Consider the following 17843-nt stretch of genomic DNA (forward strand, 5'->3'; position numbering starts at 1 on the left):
AGTGTGGCTTCATGCTGGAGTTGGAGGAAATGATGGAGGAGGATCCTTTGAATGCAGAGGCTGATGGGATGAAAATTGAGGATGGGGGGGACCCTATCCTGGTTCTTGAGGGGAGGGGATGAGAGCAGTGGCCTGGGAGATGGGTTGGGCACGGTTGAGAGTCCTATCAACCATAGTGGGTGGAAAACAATGGTTAAGGAAGAAGGAAGACATAGCAGCATCATTTTGGAAAGTGGCATCATTGGAACACGTGCAATGGAAGTGAAAGAATATCTGAAAGGAAGAGAAAGTTTCTTGTTAAGGCATTGAATGTGACGAAGAATGAAATGAAACTGGCGATAAGAACAACTTTGAGATAGAGTGAGTCAGTGCTGCTGGTGGGAGATGTTAAGCGTGTGCATATGGCACGCATGGCATTGAATGTGGACCCCAGGATGCGGCAAGAACAGCAGTCCAAGGAACGTATGTCCTGGAGATACCTGTAATCTTTCATGCATTTGAAAGATGAGGAGTGGAACTTCAGTTGGAATCCATGGGAGATGTTTTCATCTGGACATAAAATGTCAGCTCTTTTTGCTCCTTCCAGATGCTGCCAGACCTGCAGAGATTTTCCAGCATTTTCTCTTTTGGTTTCAGATTCCAGCATCCGCAGCAATTTGCTTTTATCAGCCTAATCCTGATGGCCACCTTTGTCTGTGACTGCATCAGTCTTTGTAGATCCTTGGTACACATAGCCCAAGTGTCACTACGTGCTGAGGTTCTACCGGTGTAGTGAAGGATGGGTCTGGCCACACTGTCACAGAACGCTCCAAAGTAGTTGGACTGTGCTGTACTACTTGTACCTTGTGGAAAAGTTTATGCAGAATACTTTTGACCACACGTCCATCAGGCAATGGTTTGCATGAAACATCCCAGAGACCCTACAGGAAAAAGATGTGGTGGATCCTGTTGGATGCTTCCCTGAGCAGACTTTTAAGGTCATTTGCCAGAATGGCTCATCACCTGAACTTTCAAACAAGCACTAAGACCCAGCTTGGCTGGTGATGAGAAAGGCCGTCCCTATTGAATCCTTGCTACACACCTAAATCTCACCCCATCTACATGTGACTGCGGTGGGTAAGAGACCTGTTGTCCACCTCCTTCTGGCATATGCCTTTGCAAATAAGGTCTAGAGAGATGAGGTTGTTTTTGTTGAGGTTGATCCTGACCAGCTCTGTGATGCAGAACTCTGCTCTATGGGCTGTTCCCAGGAGCGCACTCTGCGACAAACATCAGATGTTGCTGGAGGATCATTAACTAGGTGAAAGACACTCTTGTATGTCTTTCAATACAAGGAGTTGTCCCCAATTGGGTGTTGCAGACTGGTATATTCCAAAGCCCAGTGCTGAGGGATGCACTGAAGCTTGGGGCAGCTGCTGCAAAGGTGCAATGGGAAAGAACACTGTCCAAGACCTTTCAACCACAGTAAACTGAAGGAAGCAGAGCATCCTCAGGCTGAATGACCACTGAATGCACACAGTGAACATTACATGTATCTCAGTTGTACTGAAGCACCTCAGATTGCAACTTGTTCTATGTAGACAACCTTTAAATACCTATGCACCATTTGTAAGGACCATTGTAAAACATCTGTATTGTTTCCTTGACTGTATTGAAGTAGAGTATTTCTTAATGTATGGAGTGAACCTGAATATTGTACTTTGTGTGATGGCCGTTTTGGAATGTTTGTAATGTTTTTGCAGATATTTTATGAAAAAGTATAACTTAAAAAAAATGACTTTAAAACTATAACCAACTTCAGAGCATAATCTGTTTAGTAGGTTTGACTTTTGTAGAACCCTGAAGGCTTCTTAGCCTCTTGCCCACGGTACTGGTTTTCAGTAGCCGATCGTACTCCTTGATAGGACGAGGTGATGACTACCAGTCACTCTAACTGGGGATACATAACACCGTTAGGGTGGGAGTGAATGATGGTGAGGAGGTGTACCCTTTAACAATGCTTCCTTTGTTAAGAGGATCCTTCTAGATTCCTGCGGATTTGAAGCTGCGGATGTCTACGGTCTGCTGGAGTTCCCCAGCGCTGGATACTGTGATGCTACTTTCAAGAATGTTGCTTCCTGCATCAAGTTGCTGAAAGTGTTTGAGAAGAAGAGAGACCTTCCACACCTGAAAATACTCAAAGCAGAGCCTCTCTTTATACTGCTGTCTCAACAGGACCATGTGGTGACTGTGCACTTCTACAAACTTCATATTTGATTTGATTTAATTTATTATTGTCACATGTGTTAGCATACAGTGAAAAGTATTGTTTCTTGCATGCTATACAGACAAAGCATCGTGTTCATAGAGAAGGAAATGAGAGAGTACAGAATATAGTGTTACAGTCATACCTAGGGTGTAGAGAAAGATCAACTTAATGCAGGGTAGATCCATTCAAAAGTCTGATGGCAGCAGGGAAGAAGCTGTTCTTGTGTGGATTGGTACATGACCACTGACTTTTGTATCTTTTTCCAGACAGAAGAAAGTGTAAGAGAGAATGTCTGGGGTGTGTGGGGTCTTTAATTATGCTGGCTGCTTTGCCGAGGTAGTGGGAAATGTAGGCAGAGTCAATAGATGGGAGGCTGGTTTGGGTGATGGATTGGGCTACATTCACGACTTTTTGTAGTTTCCTGCAGTCTTGGGCAGAGCAGGAACCATACCAAGCTGTGATACAACCAGAAAGAATGCTTTTGATGATGCATCTGTATAAGCTGGTGAGAGTCGTAGCTGACATGACAAATTTCCTTGGTCTTCTAAGAAAATAGAGGTGTTGGTGGATTTCTTAACTATAGTGTCGGCCTGGGGGGACCAGGACAGGTTGTTGGTGATCTAGACATTTAAAAACTTGAAGCTCTCAACCCTTTCAATTTCACCCTCGCTGATGTAGACAGGGGCATGTTCTCCTCTAGGCTTCCTGAAGTTGATGACAATCACCTTCATTTTACTGACATTGAGGGAGAGATTATTGTTGCCGCACCAGTTCACCAGATTCTCTATCTCATTCCTGTACTCTGTCTTGTCATTGTTTGAGATATGACACACTACGGTGGTGTCGTCAACAAACTTAAAAATCGAGTTGGTGGGGAATTGGCCACACAGTCATTGGTGTATAAGGAGTATAGTAGGGGGCTGAGAACACAGCCTTGTGGGGCACTGGTGTTGAGGATCGTGGAGAATAATGTTCTTCCAGTCATAGATCTGCTCACCTTCCTTGCCAAGTACATCGATAAGGTTGGCAACTACTTGGACGTCAAAGATACCTTTGGAATCAGGACCATCAAATGCCAGGTCAAGGTGACACTCAAGACTGATGGTAAGGGAATAACCCTCCACCACCCCTTGCAGCTTCACAATTGGTGGAAGCCATGGGCATCTTACCAAAGCTGACCAACTCAAAGTATGTCACTCTTGTGGAAAATGTGGCCATGTTGTGGCCAACAGCTGTGCTCTGATCTGTAAGCAGGAAGGACATCAGATAAGAGATTGCATGCAGATTAAGTGCTGCAATCTATGTGCCAGAGCTGGTCATTTGCTGAGACAATTGCTTTGATTTATACATTTTTGTTGTATCCATCATGCTAGTTTAACTCAATTAAACTTACAGAATAGCTTTGCAAAACTTAAGCAATTACACAAAGTCTATATAAAATACATAGCAATGCTAGAAAGTTACAAAATCAAAGATAGTTACTGTGAAACGTTTTTTTCCTTTATGTATGTGGGGTGCATAGCCCTTTAAAGGAGCAACTTATGTGACCCTCCTGGGGTCTTAAAATCTGCCTGGGGACTGTCCTTGGGCAGTGGATTTGGAGTGTGAAGCTTGCAAGACATAATAAGTAAAATACCTGCATTTTCCCAATGTCTGGCTGGAAATTGATTCTATGAGTCCAAGGGAACAGAATGTATTAAACTGGTGATGAAAATGGTGACTGGCAGTTCATAGGATCGCTAACCATCTGCCAAAACCCACAGTACAGGAAAGGAAATCCCCTAGGTGGACAGGTAGGACCATCAAATAAAAATGGACCAAGTGTTATCAGTATTTGCAGGGTCCTGTCTCCATGGTCGGGGCAGGCAGACGTCAGGCCTAGCTTTTCAGGGGTGGGAGAAACCTTGCTGGTAGCAAAAGCAAAGCAGCTAATTAAATGGAGCAGGTGCCATCAACATTTACAAGCATAGATAAGGGTCATGGGTGGAGGGGGGACTGGTAATGTTAAAATGGCGGCGTGGGCTCGTTGGGCTGAAGGGTCTGTTTCCCGGGTTGTTTTTGTTCTTTGTTGTCCTTTCCCCACTATTGGCACAGTTAGGCTTTGGGCGTTAGTTTTTGGGGTGGGAGAAATCCTGCTGGTAGCAAATGTATAGGAAAATGTCAGGCCAAATTTGGCTCATTAGATGGGGAAGCTGAGTCGTGGACTGCCTACATTGAACAATTTGGTATCTTTGTGAGAGTAAGTCTGGTAATGGATGACCTTGATAGTAGTCATGACGTGGAGATGCCGGCGTTGGACTGGGGTAAACACAGTAAGAAGTCTGACAACACCAGGTTTAAGTCCAACCGATTTATTTGATAGTAAACTCGCAAGCTTTCGGGGTTTGCCCCTTCGTCAGGTGAATGGAGAGTTCTCCATTCACCTGACGAAGGGGCAAACCCCGAAAGCTTGTGAGTTTACTATCAAATAAATCGGTTGGACTTAAACCTGGTATTGTCAGACTTCTTACTGAATGGACGACTTCATCATACCAGTTCTTTTGAACATGACTGGGAGAAAACATTCCACGTTTGAGGGGTTTAATGCGTGGTGTGGAGATGCAGGCGTTGGACTGGGGTAAATGCAGCCAGAGAAACTGGCTGAGTAATCTTTTAAGGAGCTGTGTGATGTACTGGAGGGGCATTTCGTACCAAAACCACTTACAATTGTGGAGCATTTCTATTTTTACAAGTGGGATCAGGGTAAGACCATCACCCAATTTGTGGCTACTGTAAAAAGACTAGCGGAGCATTGTGAATTTGGAACTGTCTTTCAGGACACTTTGTGAGCTATGCTTGCGTGTGGCTTTGATAGGAAGCAATTCAGCGAAGACTACTGGCAAAGCTGCAACTGAAAAAGGCTCTGAAAATTGCGATCTCCATGGAACATGCCACCAATGAGGCAACACAGTTAAGAGCTAGTATGAAGGTACACAAGTTCACAGACACTCTGAAGAGGCAGTCACAGCCCAAGGAATGCCACCATTGTGGCCGGATAGCTCACAAGGAGTCTAGTTGCTGGATGAGGGGGGCTCAATAGAACAGTAAAAAAATGGGTCACATTGCCTGGAACTGCAGAGTGCTAGTGTCCCGGGAGAAGGGGAACTCAATGCGTTCAGTGTCAAAACCAAAGAAGAAGTGGATAGTGTAGATGAGGATGAGAATGTGCAGTCTGCGGATGAAGCAGAACAGACTGAGAAGATGAGGTTTAAATTTAACATTCTGTCTGTGCTTGGAGAGGCAGACCATTTCTGGGTGATTCCCAAAGTGGAAAGGAAACTGGTGAAGATGAAGGTAGACTCGGGGGTGGCCGATCCCAGAATCAATATATAGGGAAAAGTTGAGCCATCTAACCCTGAAGCCAGCAAACACCTTTCTGAGGATATACATGGAAGAGTGGTCCCTCTGAAGGGCTATGTCTTGGCCAAGGTATAGCTCAGAGGACCAGTGCATTGAATTACCTTTGTATGTTGTAAAAGATGACGACCCTGCTTTTGTTTGGATGATCTTGACTAAAACAGTTGAAATTGAACTTGGAGGTAAGGAACAGATAAAGAGTCTGGTTCAATCTGAACAATGTTTTGGAGAAATACAAGAGCGTGTTTATGGATCCTTAGTGAGATGAAGGGAATGAAAGTGAGTCTGCAGCTGATGCTGGATGCATACTTATGAAGACACATCCATACCATATGCGATCAGACCCAAGATGGAGGCTGACCATGAGAATTAATGGGTTTGGGGTATTTGAGCCCGTAGCTACAAGTGAGTAGGCCATGACTCCTTATGTGGACTGGTATCCTTTTCCTTTCAGTGGCTTTGCGGTGGTCAGAAATTTAGCAAATTTCTCTCATAAGTTTATTTACAGGTGGGCGTCGCCAAAGTCTCATAGCTGCATTTGACTATCATGACCCGAAAGCAGCTGCCCGGGCCTTATTTCAAAAAGTCAGAGATCTACTTGCAGAACTTGGAAGAGACTTTGAAGAGACTGCACTAATATGGGTTACCGGTCGAAAGACAAAAGTACTAATTTTTCAAGGATTCCGTCGAAAATTTAGGGCATGTTGTCAACGGGCAAGGGTTACATAAGGCACAGAAGAAGCCGGAGGCCATAATGAAGACGCCAAGACCTAAAAGCTTGGCCCAACTGAGGTCCTTTTTGAGACTCTGTTAGTCACAGCCTTCCATACAGAAAAGCACCCCTAACTCTGTCTTCTATGGCCAAGTCAGTTCCATCTTGCCAGCTCTCCTCTGATCCTGTGTGACTTAACCTTTCGTACCAGTATACCATGAGGTGCCTTGTCAAAGGCTTTACTGAAGTCCATGTGTACAACATCCACTGCCTTTCCCTCATCTATCATCTTCGTCACTTCCTCAGAAAACTCAATTGAGTTAGTCAGGCACGAACTCCCATTCACAAAACCAGGCCACAACAATGTTCCTCCTGTCTTGTGCTGTGGCTTGTGCCTCTCTGCATGTAAGCCCACCTGTTCAAGTTCAAATTATTGTGGTAAATTTGTGCTGGATTTGGTGACAGTATTGAAACCGCTGCATGATTATTAATGAAGGGAATAGGTGGAAGTGGGTGCCAGAGTGTGAGAAGGCTTATCAGGCAGTGAAGAACCGAGCTTACCCCTGCAGCAGGCTTGAGATGCCTTGCTGTATGATGTGGGAACAATTTTACCCCACGTGATGGCAAATGGGGAACTCAGGCCCATTGCCTTTGCATCTAGGTCACTCTCCAAAGCAGAGGAGAAGTATGTGCAAATAGAGAAGGAGGTATTGAGCACCATTTTTGGTGTTACCAAATTTTATCACTATCTATAAGGCGGACAATCCTGATAGACTTCTGACTACGATTTTGGAACGTCATACAGGGATGGCATTGATGGCCGGAGCTTGGTCGCAGCGGTGGGCATTGATATTACCTGCCGACTCATACGAGACTCGCTATCACCAGTCAGACTAACATGCAAATGCTCGTACTTTATCTAGGCTGCCGCTACCCAGCAATAGAGGCCCTGGAAGAGGTTATCCAAATTATATACTCTTCAGAAGATGAGAAGGTACCAATTACTGCTATGCACATGAAAAACACCCCATGAAGGATCCTATACTAAGTCAAGTCATAGACCTCGTCTGCTGGGAAGAAAAGCCAGCAGAAGAATCCGGAACTGAGGCCACATCCAAGCCGTCAGTGGGAATTGTCAGTGCAGGACGGGTGTTTGATGTAGGGCATGTGGATTGTCAATACCCTCTCTGAGGGGAAAAACTGTTGGAGCAACTGTACCAAGAACATCCAGGGGTGGTGCAGATGAAAGGGGTGGCCCACAGTTTTATAGAGTGGCTTAAAGTGAATGTGAGCCAAGGGAAAAAGTGATCTTTTTGTATCATGTTTCAAAATTCGTAAGGTACTGCTTGCATCACCATTGCACCCTTGGAAATGGCCAGGGAATCCTTAGGAACAGGTCCATTTAGATTTTGCCAGGCTGGTGGAAGTCCATCTACCGCTGGTTGTCTCCGATGCACACTCAGTGGCCAGAAGAGATTTATATATGAGATTGATGACCGCAGAAATGACCCTGAACAAGCTTGATGACATGTTTGCTATGTCTGGATATCCAGACCAGGTTGAAAGCAACAACAGACCACAGTTCAGTTTGCGGAACTTTGTGGTTAACATGGACCTGCATGAAATTCGTCATATACTATCCACGCCCTATCACCCAGAGATGAATGGGTTAGTGGAGCATTTTATATAGTCTGTTAAACACTCCCTGAAAGCCTCATGAGGGAGGGGTCCCTGATATAAAGATAAAACAACTTTTTAAATGGGTACAGGAACATTCCCCACACAACAACCAAATGTTCCCCGGTGGCAGTTGCATATGATGTTTGACCTACTGAGGGCGGGTGTGACAAGAGGAGTGGTGGAGAGTAACTAGGAGGCGTAAGTGGCCCATTGAACCGAACATGCCAAGGTGAGGGCATTCAGGAAGGGTGAGTTGGTACTTGACAGAAATGTTCTTTGGGGGAAAAGTGGGTTCCATCCACAGTTGTGCCCAAGACAGGGGCATTGTCCTCTAGTGAAAACATGGGCTGCACTGGTTTACAACAGCGTGCGGACCAGCTGCTTGCGGCCCCACATCAAATAGTGGGAATCTCATCAACCATTTCAGAGGCTCTCAGGACAAAGTCAGCAGGGGATGCCAAAAGAGGGAGGCATTGAGTCCATAGCCCCTCCTAGTGAGGAATAAGTGGTGCCAACACTGGCAACCAAGGATGCGCGGAAAGAAGGTTCACTGATGTGTTTTTGCCTAGATTATGATCCTCAGAGGTGAACTAATGTCCGGTGCTAGCCCCAAGCAGGCAACCGCCATGGGACTGTCATCCTCCAGACAGATTGATCATGTCAATGCAATTATTATGTATAAAAAGAAAGGAAGATTAATTATACGTTTGTTATGTTGCATCGAGTTAATTCTGTAAATATATTTTGTAATTATATGTGCATAGTTGGATTACTGTGTTTTGTTATGGGGAAATTGTTATTAAAGGGCGCGGAGTGTTATATATGTGGGTGCATATAGTCCTTTAAGGGAGCATTTGCGGAACACAGTCCCTGCGTTCAAAGACAAGCTGTGAAGGGCGGTTTATTTCCTTTTAAGGGTAATATGCAAATCTGGAGAGGACTTTTTAACCAACGTTTCTCTTAGCAGAAAGGAAGAGCCTAACATGTATTAGAATCAGATAGAAGGATTGAATGGCCGTGATATGGAAAATTCTAAGCAAAGTGACAGTTTGGTGGCGTTTGAAAGTCAGTAAGTATGACTATAAGATGCACTGTTTGATGACTGGTGACAGCGTATGAGGCATCTCAAGCATACTTACCTGGCAGGGGTGAAACCATGATCATGCAGGTGGTTCGCCCAGGACGAGGCTAGCCCATTGCACTTCGGGTGTGCTGACGCCTGCGATGTCCCCAAATGCGGGATACTCGACTGCAAAATTTGTGGTAGTGGGGGACTGCGTTCGCGCTTTCCCCTGCATTTCTAATTACGTGATGGTGTCTGCCGTGAGTGATTTGTTTGGGATCCCACGGTTACGTAAAAGCTTATTTGGGAAGTACTGGCGACCCGTTCCTCAGCTGAGGTCCTAAATCTAAACCTTGTTCAGCTAGGAAACGTTTTTAGTATTGTAAGCAGAAGTTTGTTGTAGGACTGTTCTCAGTCCTGAATCTTCTGATAGTCCAAGACTGCTAACTCGGGAATTAGTGTCTTGGGCTGCATGGCGGTTCTGATAGTCACACTGCGGTGGAATAGACCCATATGTCAAAAGTGCCTTTGGAAAGTTGTCTATTTTCTTCAGTTGGATCTTAAACATAGAAAATAGGAGTAGGCCATTTGGCCCTTTCAGCCTGCTCCATCATTAATTTTGATCATGGCTGATCATGATGGAGGGGACTAACCCCGATGCTTGTGAGTATATTATCAAATAAATAGGTTGGACTAAAACCTGGTGTTGTCAGACTTTTTACTGTGTTTACACCAGTCCAACGCCGGCATACCCACATCATTTCTAATTAAAAGACAGAGCTGGAGCTTAGTGTGTAACGTAGTGAATGTTTAATTTTCTGCAGCTGGGAAAATGTTGAAAGATCGTATCAATCCTGGCCGTGTGATTTGTCAGTAGAGAGTTGGCGTTTTGACCCTTTGTCAAAACCGTGTCCGTTCTTTGGTTTTGACGATTTGCAGTATTTTCAGAGAATCCCTACAGTGCAGAAGGAAGCTATTCGGTCCATCTGCTCTGCACTGACTACAACCCTACCCAGCCCCATACCTGCACGTATTTATTTACCCTGGTAATCCCCTGATACTGGGATCAATTTAGCATAGCCAATTAACCTAACCTGTACATAGAACCCTTCGGCCCTCGATGTGCCAAGCTTTGTCTGAACCCAAGATCGCGCTATCCCACTTCCTCATTTTATCCCCACTTCTTCATTCTGGTGTGCTCCATGTGCTTATCCAATAACCGTTTGAAAGTTCCTACAGTGTCTGACTCCACTATCACAGTAGGCAGTGAATTCCACACCCCAACCACCTTTCAGAAAAGCATCTACCTCGGACATCCGTCCATGGACCTTAAAGTTATGCCCCCAGCTACATCCACCTGAGGAAATAGTCTCTGCATGTCCACTCTATCTACCCCCCCTCATCATCTTATAAACCTCTATTAAGTCGCCTCTCACCCTCCTCCACTCTAAACATGTTCGGACTTTTTTGCTTTTGCTTTTATTTTAACATTCAACCACTCGGGCTGAACGTTAAAATGAGGATGGGTAACAACACTTCCTCCACGAATATTCTCAACACCAGATAACTGCGTGGCCGAATTCCCCTCCAATTCTATTTTCAGGTCTGCTGATGACACCACTGTAGTAGGTCGGATCTCAAACTAAACACCCTGAACTCCCAAACTCGCAGACCACAGTCAGTAAGGATAGGCAACGCCGATTGAGGATGTTTGTGAAGGATGTGTTGTTGCCCCACAAGGCTGTGTTCTCAGCCCCCACTATACTTCTGATACACCATTTATTATGGCCAAATTTCCCCGCCAATCCGATTTTCAAATTTGCTGATGACACCGTTGTGTGGCGGATCTCAAACAATGATGAGACAGAGTACAGAAATGAGGTAGAGAATCTGGTGAACTGGTGCAGCAACAATAATCTCTCCCTCAATATCAACAAAACGAAGGAGATTGTCATCGACTTCAGGATGCATAAAGGAGAACATGCCCTTGCCTACATCAATGGGGACAAAGTAGACAGGATTGAAAGCGTCAAGTTTTTAGGTGTCAACAACCTGTCTTGGTTTCCCCCTATGCCGGCACTATAGTTAAGAACATAAGAAATAGGAGCAGGAGTAGGCCATCTAGCCCCCCGAGCCTGCCCCGCCATTCAATAAGATTATGGCTGATCTGTTGTGGCTCAGTTCCACATTCCCGCCCTCTCCCCATAACCCTTAATCCCCTTGCCTATCAAAAACCTATCAACCCGCGTCTTAAAAATATTGAGCGAGGCAGCCTCCACCACTTCAACGGGCAGAGAATTCCAGAGATTCACCAACCTTTGAGTGAAGAAGTTCCTCCTCATCTCCGTTCTAAACCGCCCCCCCCCTTTATCCTGAGGCTGTGCCCTCTAGTCCTACTGTCCTTTCTGAGTGGGAAGAGTCTCTCCACCTCTATCCTATCCATCCCATTCAACATCTTATATGTCTCAATGAGATCTCCCCTCATTCTTCTAAACGCTAACGAGTACAAACCTAGTTTATTCAGCCTCTCCTCATAGTTCAACCCCCTCAACTCCGGAATCAGCCGAGTAAACCTCCTCTGCACTCCCTTCAAGGCCAAAATATCCTTGCGTAAATGCGGCAACCAAAACTGCACACAGTACTCCAGCTGCGGCCTCACCAGTGCCCTATACAGCTGCAGCAAGACCTTTTATATTTAAGATACTTTTATATTCAATCCCCCTTGCTATGAAGGCCAGCATCCCATTCGCCTTCCTGACCACCTGCTGCACCTGCAGGCTGGGTTTTTGCAACTCATGCACAAGGACCCCGAGGTCCCTCTGCACCGTCGCTTGCTGCAGTTTTTCACCATGTAAGTAATAGTCCTTCCTACCATTATTCCTACCAAAGTGGACAACCTCACATTTGCCAACATTAAATTCCATTTGCCATTTCCTGGCCCATTCGCCCAGCCTATCTAGATCCTTCTGCAGACTCTCCACACCCTCCGCACAATTTGCTGTTCCTCCAATCTTGGTGTCATCAGCAAATTTCGACATCATACACTCAGTTCCCTCCTCCAGATCATCTATATAAATGGTGAATAGCTGAGGCCCCAGCACCGACCCCTGGGGCACTCCACTAGTCACCAGTCGCCAATCCGAATAGCACCCATTGACCCCCCCACTCTCTGCCTCCTATTTGACAGCCAATCCTCTATCCATGCTAACACCCTACCCCCAACTCCATGCCCCCTTACCTTCTGCAATAACCTCTCGTGAGGCACCTTGTCAAATGCCTTCTGAAAATCAAGAAACACCACATCCACCGGCTCTCCTCTATCCACCGCCCTAGACACATCTTCATAGAACTCCAATAAATTCATCAGACACGACTTCCCCTTAACGAAACCGTGCTGCGTCTCCTCTACCAAACAATTCTCCTCAAGATGCCTCGCTATTTTCTCCTTGATCATGGATTCTAACATTTTACTTACAACAGACGTTAAACTAACTGGCTTATAATTCCCGCCTTTTGCCTGCCACCTTTCTTAAACAATGGCGTACCGCCATTTCCTTCAGAACCCTTGGATGCATTCCATCCGGTCCTGGGGACTTGTCCACAATCAGTTCCTCCAGTCTGTCGAGCACTGCCTCGCTAGTAACAATAATGTCATTCAGGCCCTCCACTCCTACCATCTTTCCATCACTAACACCCGGCAAATTATTCACATCCTCCTCCGTGAAGACCGAAACAAAAAAGTTATTCAGGGCCTCAGCCATTTCCCCATCCCCTACCACTAAGTGCCCCCCTCTCATCCTCTAAGGGTCCAACGTTCACCCTAGCCAGCCTCTTCCTTTTTATGTATTTATAAAAACTCTTGCTATCCTTTTTTATATTAAGCGCCAGCCCAGCTTCATAGTTTATCCTACCCTTCTTTATCAATTTCTTTGTCATTCTTTGTTGACCTTTAAACCTCTCCCAATCCTCTTCTCGCCCACTGTTCTTAGCTACTCTAAATGCATCCGCTTTTAATTTAACACTTTCCTTCACCTCCTTCATTATCCACGGCTGATTACCTCTCCTCCTCCGATCCTTTTTAACCATCGGAATAAATTTCTGCTGAGCACCAAGAAAGATCTCCTTAAAGATCCTCCACTGTTCCTCAGCAGACCTACCTTCCAACACACTCCCCCAATCAACATTCGCCAATTCCTCTCTCATCCTACCATACGCCCCTCTGTTCAAACAAAGGACATATGTCAGGGAACCCACTTTCTCCTCCTCCATCTGCATTAGTTAAAAAAGTCCACCAACGCCTCTACTTTCTTAGAAGACTAAGGAAATTCGCATCAGCTGCAACTCTCACCAATTTTTACAGATGTATCAGAAAGCATTCTTTCTGGTTGTATCACAGTTTGATATGGCTCCTGCTCTGCCCAAGACTGCAAGGAACTATAAAAGGTTGTGAATATAACCCAATCCATTACGCAAACAAACCTCCCATCCAGTAACTCTGTCTACAGTTCCTGCTGCTTTGGCAAAGCAGCCAGCACAATTAAGGACACCAGACATTCTCTCTTGTACCTTCTTCTGTCAGGAAAAGGATACAAAAGTCTGAGGTTATATACCAACCGACTCAAGAACAGCTTCTGTCAGATTTTTGAATGGACATACCTTGCACTAAGTTGCTCTTCCTCTATATCCTGGGTATGACTGTAACAGAGTTGAGGAGGAACTTCTTCACTCAAAGGATGGTGAATCTCTGGAATTCTCTGCCCGTTGAAGTGGTGGCGGCTACCTCGCTAAATATATTCAAGACGCGGGTTGATGGGTTTTTAATAAGTGAGGGGATTAAGGGTTATGGGGAGAGGGCGGGAATATGGAACCGAGACACGACAGATCAGCCATGATCTTATTGAATGGCGGGGCAGGCTTGAAGGGCTAGATGGCCTGCTCCTATTTCTTATGTTCTTATGTTCTTATGATCTGAAAACCTCAAAACTAGAAGCTCTCAACGAGCTTCACTTCATCATCCTTGATGTAGATAGATTATTGTCATTACACCATTGCATCAGATTCTCTATTGCTTTCCTGTACTGTGTCTTGTCATTGTTTTTTTATTTGATTTATTATTGTCACAAGTATTAACATAATGAAAAGTATTGTTTCATGTGCGCTATACTGTTCAGAGAGAAGTAAATGAGAGAGTGCAGAACATAGTGTTCTAAACTGCTCTCCCCTCCTTATCTTGAGGCTGTGCCCTCTAGTCCTGCTGTCCTTTCTGAGCAGGAAGAACCTCTCCACCTCTATCCTATCCATCCCTTTCATCATCTTACACGTCTCAATGAGATCCCCCCCTCATCCTTCTAAACTCTAACGAGTACAAGCCCAGTCTTTTCAGCCTCTCCTCATAGCTCAACCCCCTCAACTCCGGTATCAGCCTAGTGAACCTCCTCTGCACTCCCTCCAAGGCCAAAATATCCTTGTGCAAGTGCAGTGACCAAAACTGCACACAGTACTCCAGCTGTGGCCTCACCAGTGCCCTGTACAGTTGCAGCAAGACCGCCCTACTTTTATATTCATAAGAACATAAGAACATAAATAGGAGCAGGAGTAGGCCATCTAGCCCTTCGAACCTGCCCCGCCATTCAATAAGATCATGGCTGATCTGTCGTGTCTCAGTTCCATATTCCCGCCCTCTCCCCATAACCCTTAATCCCCTTGCCTATCAAAAACCTATCAACCCGCGTCTTAAATATATTTAGCAAGGCAGCCTCCACCACTTCAACGGGCAGAGAATTCCAGAGATTCACCACCCTTTGAGTGAAGAAGTTCCTCCTCAACTCCGTTCTAAACCGCCCCCCCTTTATCTTGAGGCTGTGCCCTCTAGTCCTACTGTCCTTTCTGAGCGGGAAGAGCCTCTCCACCTCTATCTTATCCATCCCATTCATCATCTTATATGTCTCAATGAGATCACCCCCTCGCTATGAAGGCCAGCATCCCATTTGCCTTCCTGACCACCTACTGCACCTGTAGGCTGGGATTTTGTGACAACAATCTGTCCTGGTCTCTCCATGCCAACTTTATAGTTACGAAAACCCACCAATGCCTCTACTTTCTCAGAAGACTAAGGAAGTGTGGCATGTCCACTGCAACTCGCACCAATTTTTACAGATGCACCATAGAAAGTATCCTTTCCTGATGTATCACAGCTTGTTATGATTCTACATTTGATCAAGTTTGCAAGAAATTACAAAGGGTTGTGAATGTACTCAATCTAACACGCAAACTGGCCTCTCATCCATTGACTCCGTCAACACTTCCCACTACTTTGGGAAAGCAGCCAGCTTTATCAAGGACTCCACGCACCTTGGACATATTCTACCTTCTGTCAGGAAAAAGATACAAAAATCTGAGGTCACGTACTAACTGACTCAAGAACAGTTTCCCTGTTGCTTTTAGGCTTTTTAAATGGTCCTGTCATATATTAAACTGATCTTTCTCTTTACTGTATCTGTTACTGAAACAATTATTCTGCACACTCTCCTTTCATTCTCCCCCTATACTCTATGAATTTTGACTGTAAAATATGCAAGAAATAATACCTTCCACTGTATCCCATACATATGACAATAATAAACAGGATGTTTTTTTCACCCTTTTTCATTGACACTGCCATCTCACTGTACAGGATTTCCTCTCTGCTTATGTGGTATTTCATCATAAACTATGCGAACATATGCAAACAGCGGTGAACCTGTGCAATTACTACCATGAGTAGTTGGGGCCAAAATGTGTAATTTCAAGAAGAAATTAGATATAGCTCTTAAGGCCAAAGGGATCAAGGGATATGGGGGGAATGTGGGATCAGGATATTGAATTTGATGATCAGCCATGATCAAAATTAATGATGGAGCAGGCTGAAAGGGCCAAATGGCCTACTCCTATTTTCTATGTTTAAGATCCAACTGAAGAAAATAGACAACTTTCCAAAGGCACTTTTGACATATGGGTCTATTCCACCGCAGTGTGACTATCAGAACCGCCATGCAGCCCAAGACACTAATTCCCGAGTTAGCAGTCTTGGACTATCAGAAGATTCAGGACTGAGAACAGTCCTACAACAAACTTCTGCTTACAATACTAAAAACGTTTCCTAGCTGAACAAGGTTTAGATTTAGGACCTCAGCTGAGGAACGGGTCGCCAGTACTTCCCAAATAAGCTTTTACGTAACCGTGGGATCCCAAACAAATCACTCACGGCAGACACCATCACGTAATTCCAGTTCTATCTTTTAATTAGAAATGCAGGGGAAAGCGCGAACGCAGTCCCCCACTACCACAAATTTTGCAGTCGAGTATCCCGCATTTGGGGACATCGCAGGCGTCAGCACACCCGAAGTGCAATGGGCTAGCCTCGTCCTGGGCGAACCACCTGCATGATCATGGTTTCACCCCTGCCAGGTAAGTATGCTTGAGATGCCTCATACGCTGTCACCAGTCATCAAACAGTGCATCTTATAGTCATACTTACTGACTTTCAAACGCCACCAAACTGTCACTTTGCTTAGAATTTTCCATATCACGGCCATTCAATCCTTCTATCTGATTCTAATACATGTTAGGCTCTTCCTTTCTGCTAAGAGAAACGTTGGTTAAAAAGTCCTCTCCAGATTTGCATATTACCCTTAAAAGGAAATAAACCGCCCTTCACAGCTTGTCTTTGAACGCAGGGACTGTGTTCCGCAAATGCTCCCTTAAAGGACTATATGCACCCACATATATAACACTCCGCGCCCTTTAATAACAATTTCCCCATAACAAAACACAGTAATCCAACTATGCACATATAATTACAAAATATATTTACAGAATTAACTCGATGCAACATAACAAACGTATAATTAATCTTCCTTTCTTTTTATACATAATAATTGCATTGACATGATCAATCTGTCTGGAGGATGACAGTCCCATGGCGGTTGCCTGCTTGGGGCTAGCACCGGACATTAGTTCACCTCTGAGGATCATAATCTAGGCAAAAACACATCAGTGAACCTTCTTTCCGCGCATCCTTGGTTGCCAGTGTTGGCACCACTTATTCCTCACTAGGAGGGGCTATGGACTCAATGCCTCCCTCTTTTGGCATCCCCTGCTGACTTTGTCCTGAGAGCCTCTGAAATGGTTGATGAGATTCCCACTATTTGATGTGGGGCCGCAAGCAGCTGGTCCGCACGCTGTTGTAAACCAGTGCAGCCCATGTTTTCACTAGAGGACAATGCCCCTGTCTTGGGCACAACTGTGGATGGAACCCACTTTTCCCCCAAAGAACATTTCTGTCAAGTACCAACTCACCCTTCCTGAATGCCCTCACCTTGGCATGTTCGGTTCAATGGGCCACTTACGCCTCCTAGTTACTCTCCACCACTCCTCTTGTCACACCCGCCCTCAGTAGGTCAAACATCATATGCAACTGCCACCGGGGAACATTTGGTTGTTGTGTGGGGAATGTTCCTGTACCCATTTAAAAAGTTGTTTTATCTTTATATCAGGGACCCCTCCCTCATGAGGCTTTCAGGGAGTGTTTAACAGACTATATAAAATGCTCCACTAACCCATTCATCTCTGGGTGATAGGGCGTGGATAGTATATGACGAATTTCATGCAGGTCCATGTTAACCACAAAGTTCCGCAAACTGAACTGTGGTCTGTTGTTGCTTTCAACCTGGTCTGGATATCCAGACATAGCAAACATGTCATCA

The 17843-nt window shown here is 45.1% G+C and overlaps 2 non-coding genes across 2 annotated transcripts; one reads left to right on the top strand and one right to left on the bottom strand.

Moving 5' to 3' along the window:
* Nucleotides 1–9167: 9167 nt before the first annotated feature.
* LOC145358927 (U1 spliceosomal RNA) lies at nt 9168–9331 on the top strand. Its single transcript, XR_013889523.1, has one exon. It is a non-coding gene; the product is annotated as a U1 spliceosomal RNA (small nuclear RNA).
* A 7058-nt stretch (nt 9332–16389) lies between these two features.
* On the bottom strand, nt 16390–16553 carry LOC145358928 (U1 spliceosomal RNA). The gene has a single exon (XR_013889524.1). It is a non-coding gene; the product is annotated as a U1 spliceosomal RNA (small nuclear RNA).
* Nucleotides 16554–17843: the final 1290 nt, after the last annotated feature.

Source organism: Carcharhinus amblyrhynchos, chromosome 26 (assembly GCF_965287045.1).
Source record: "Carcharhinus amblyrhynchos chromosome 26, sCarAmb.v2.hapA, whole genome shotgun sequence".
NCBI classification, from domain to species: Eukaryota; Metazoa; Chordata; class Chondrichthyes; order Carcharhiniformes; family Carcharhinidae; genus Carcharhinus; species Carcharhinus amblyrhynchos.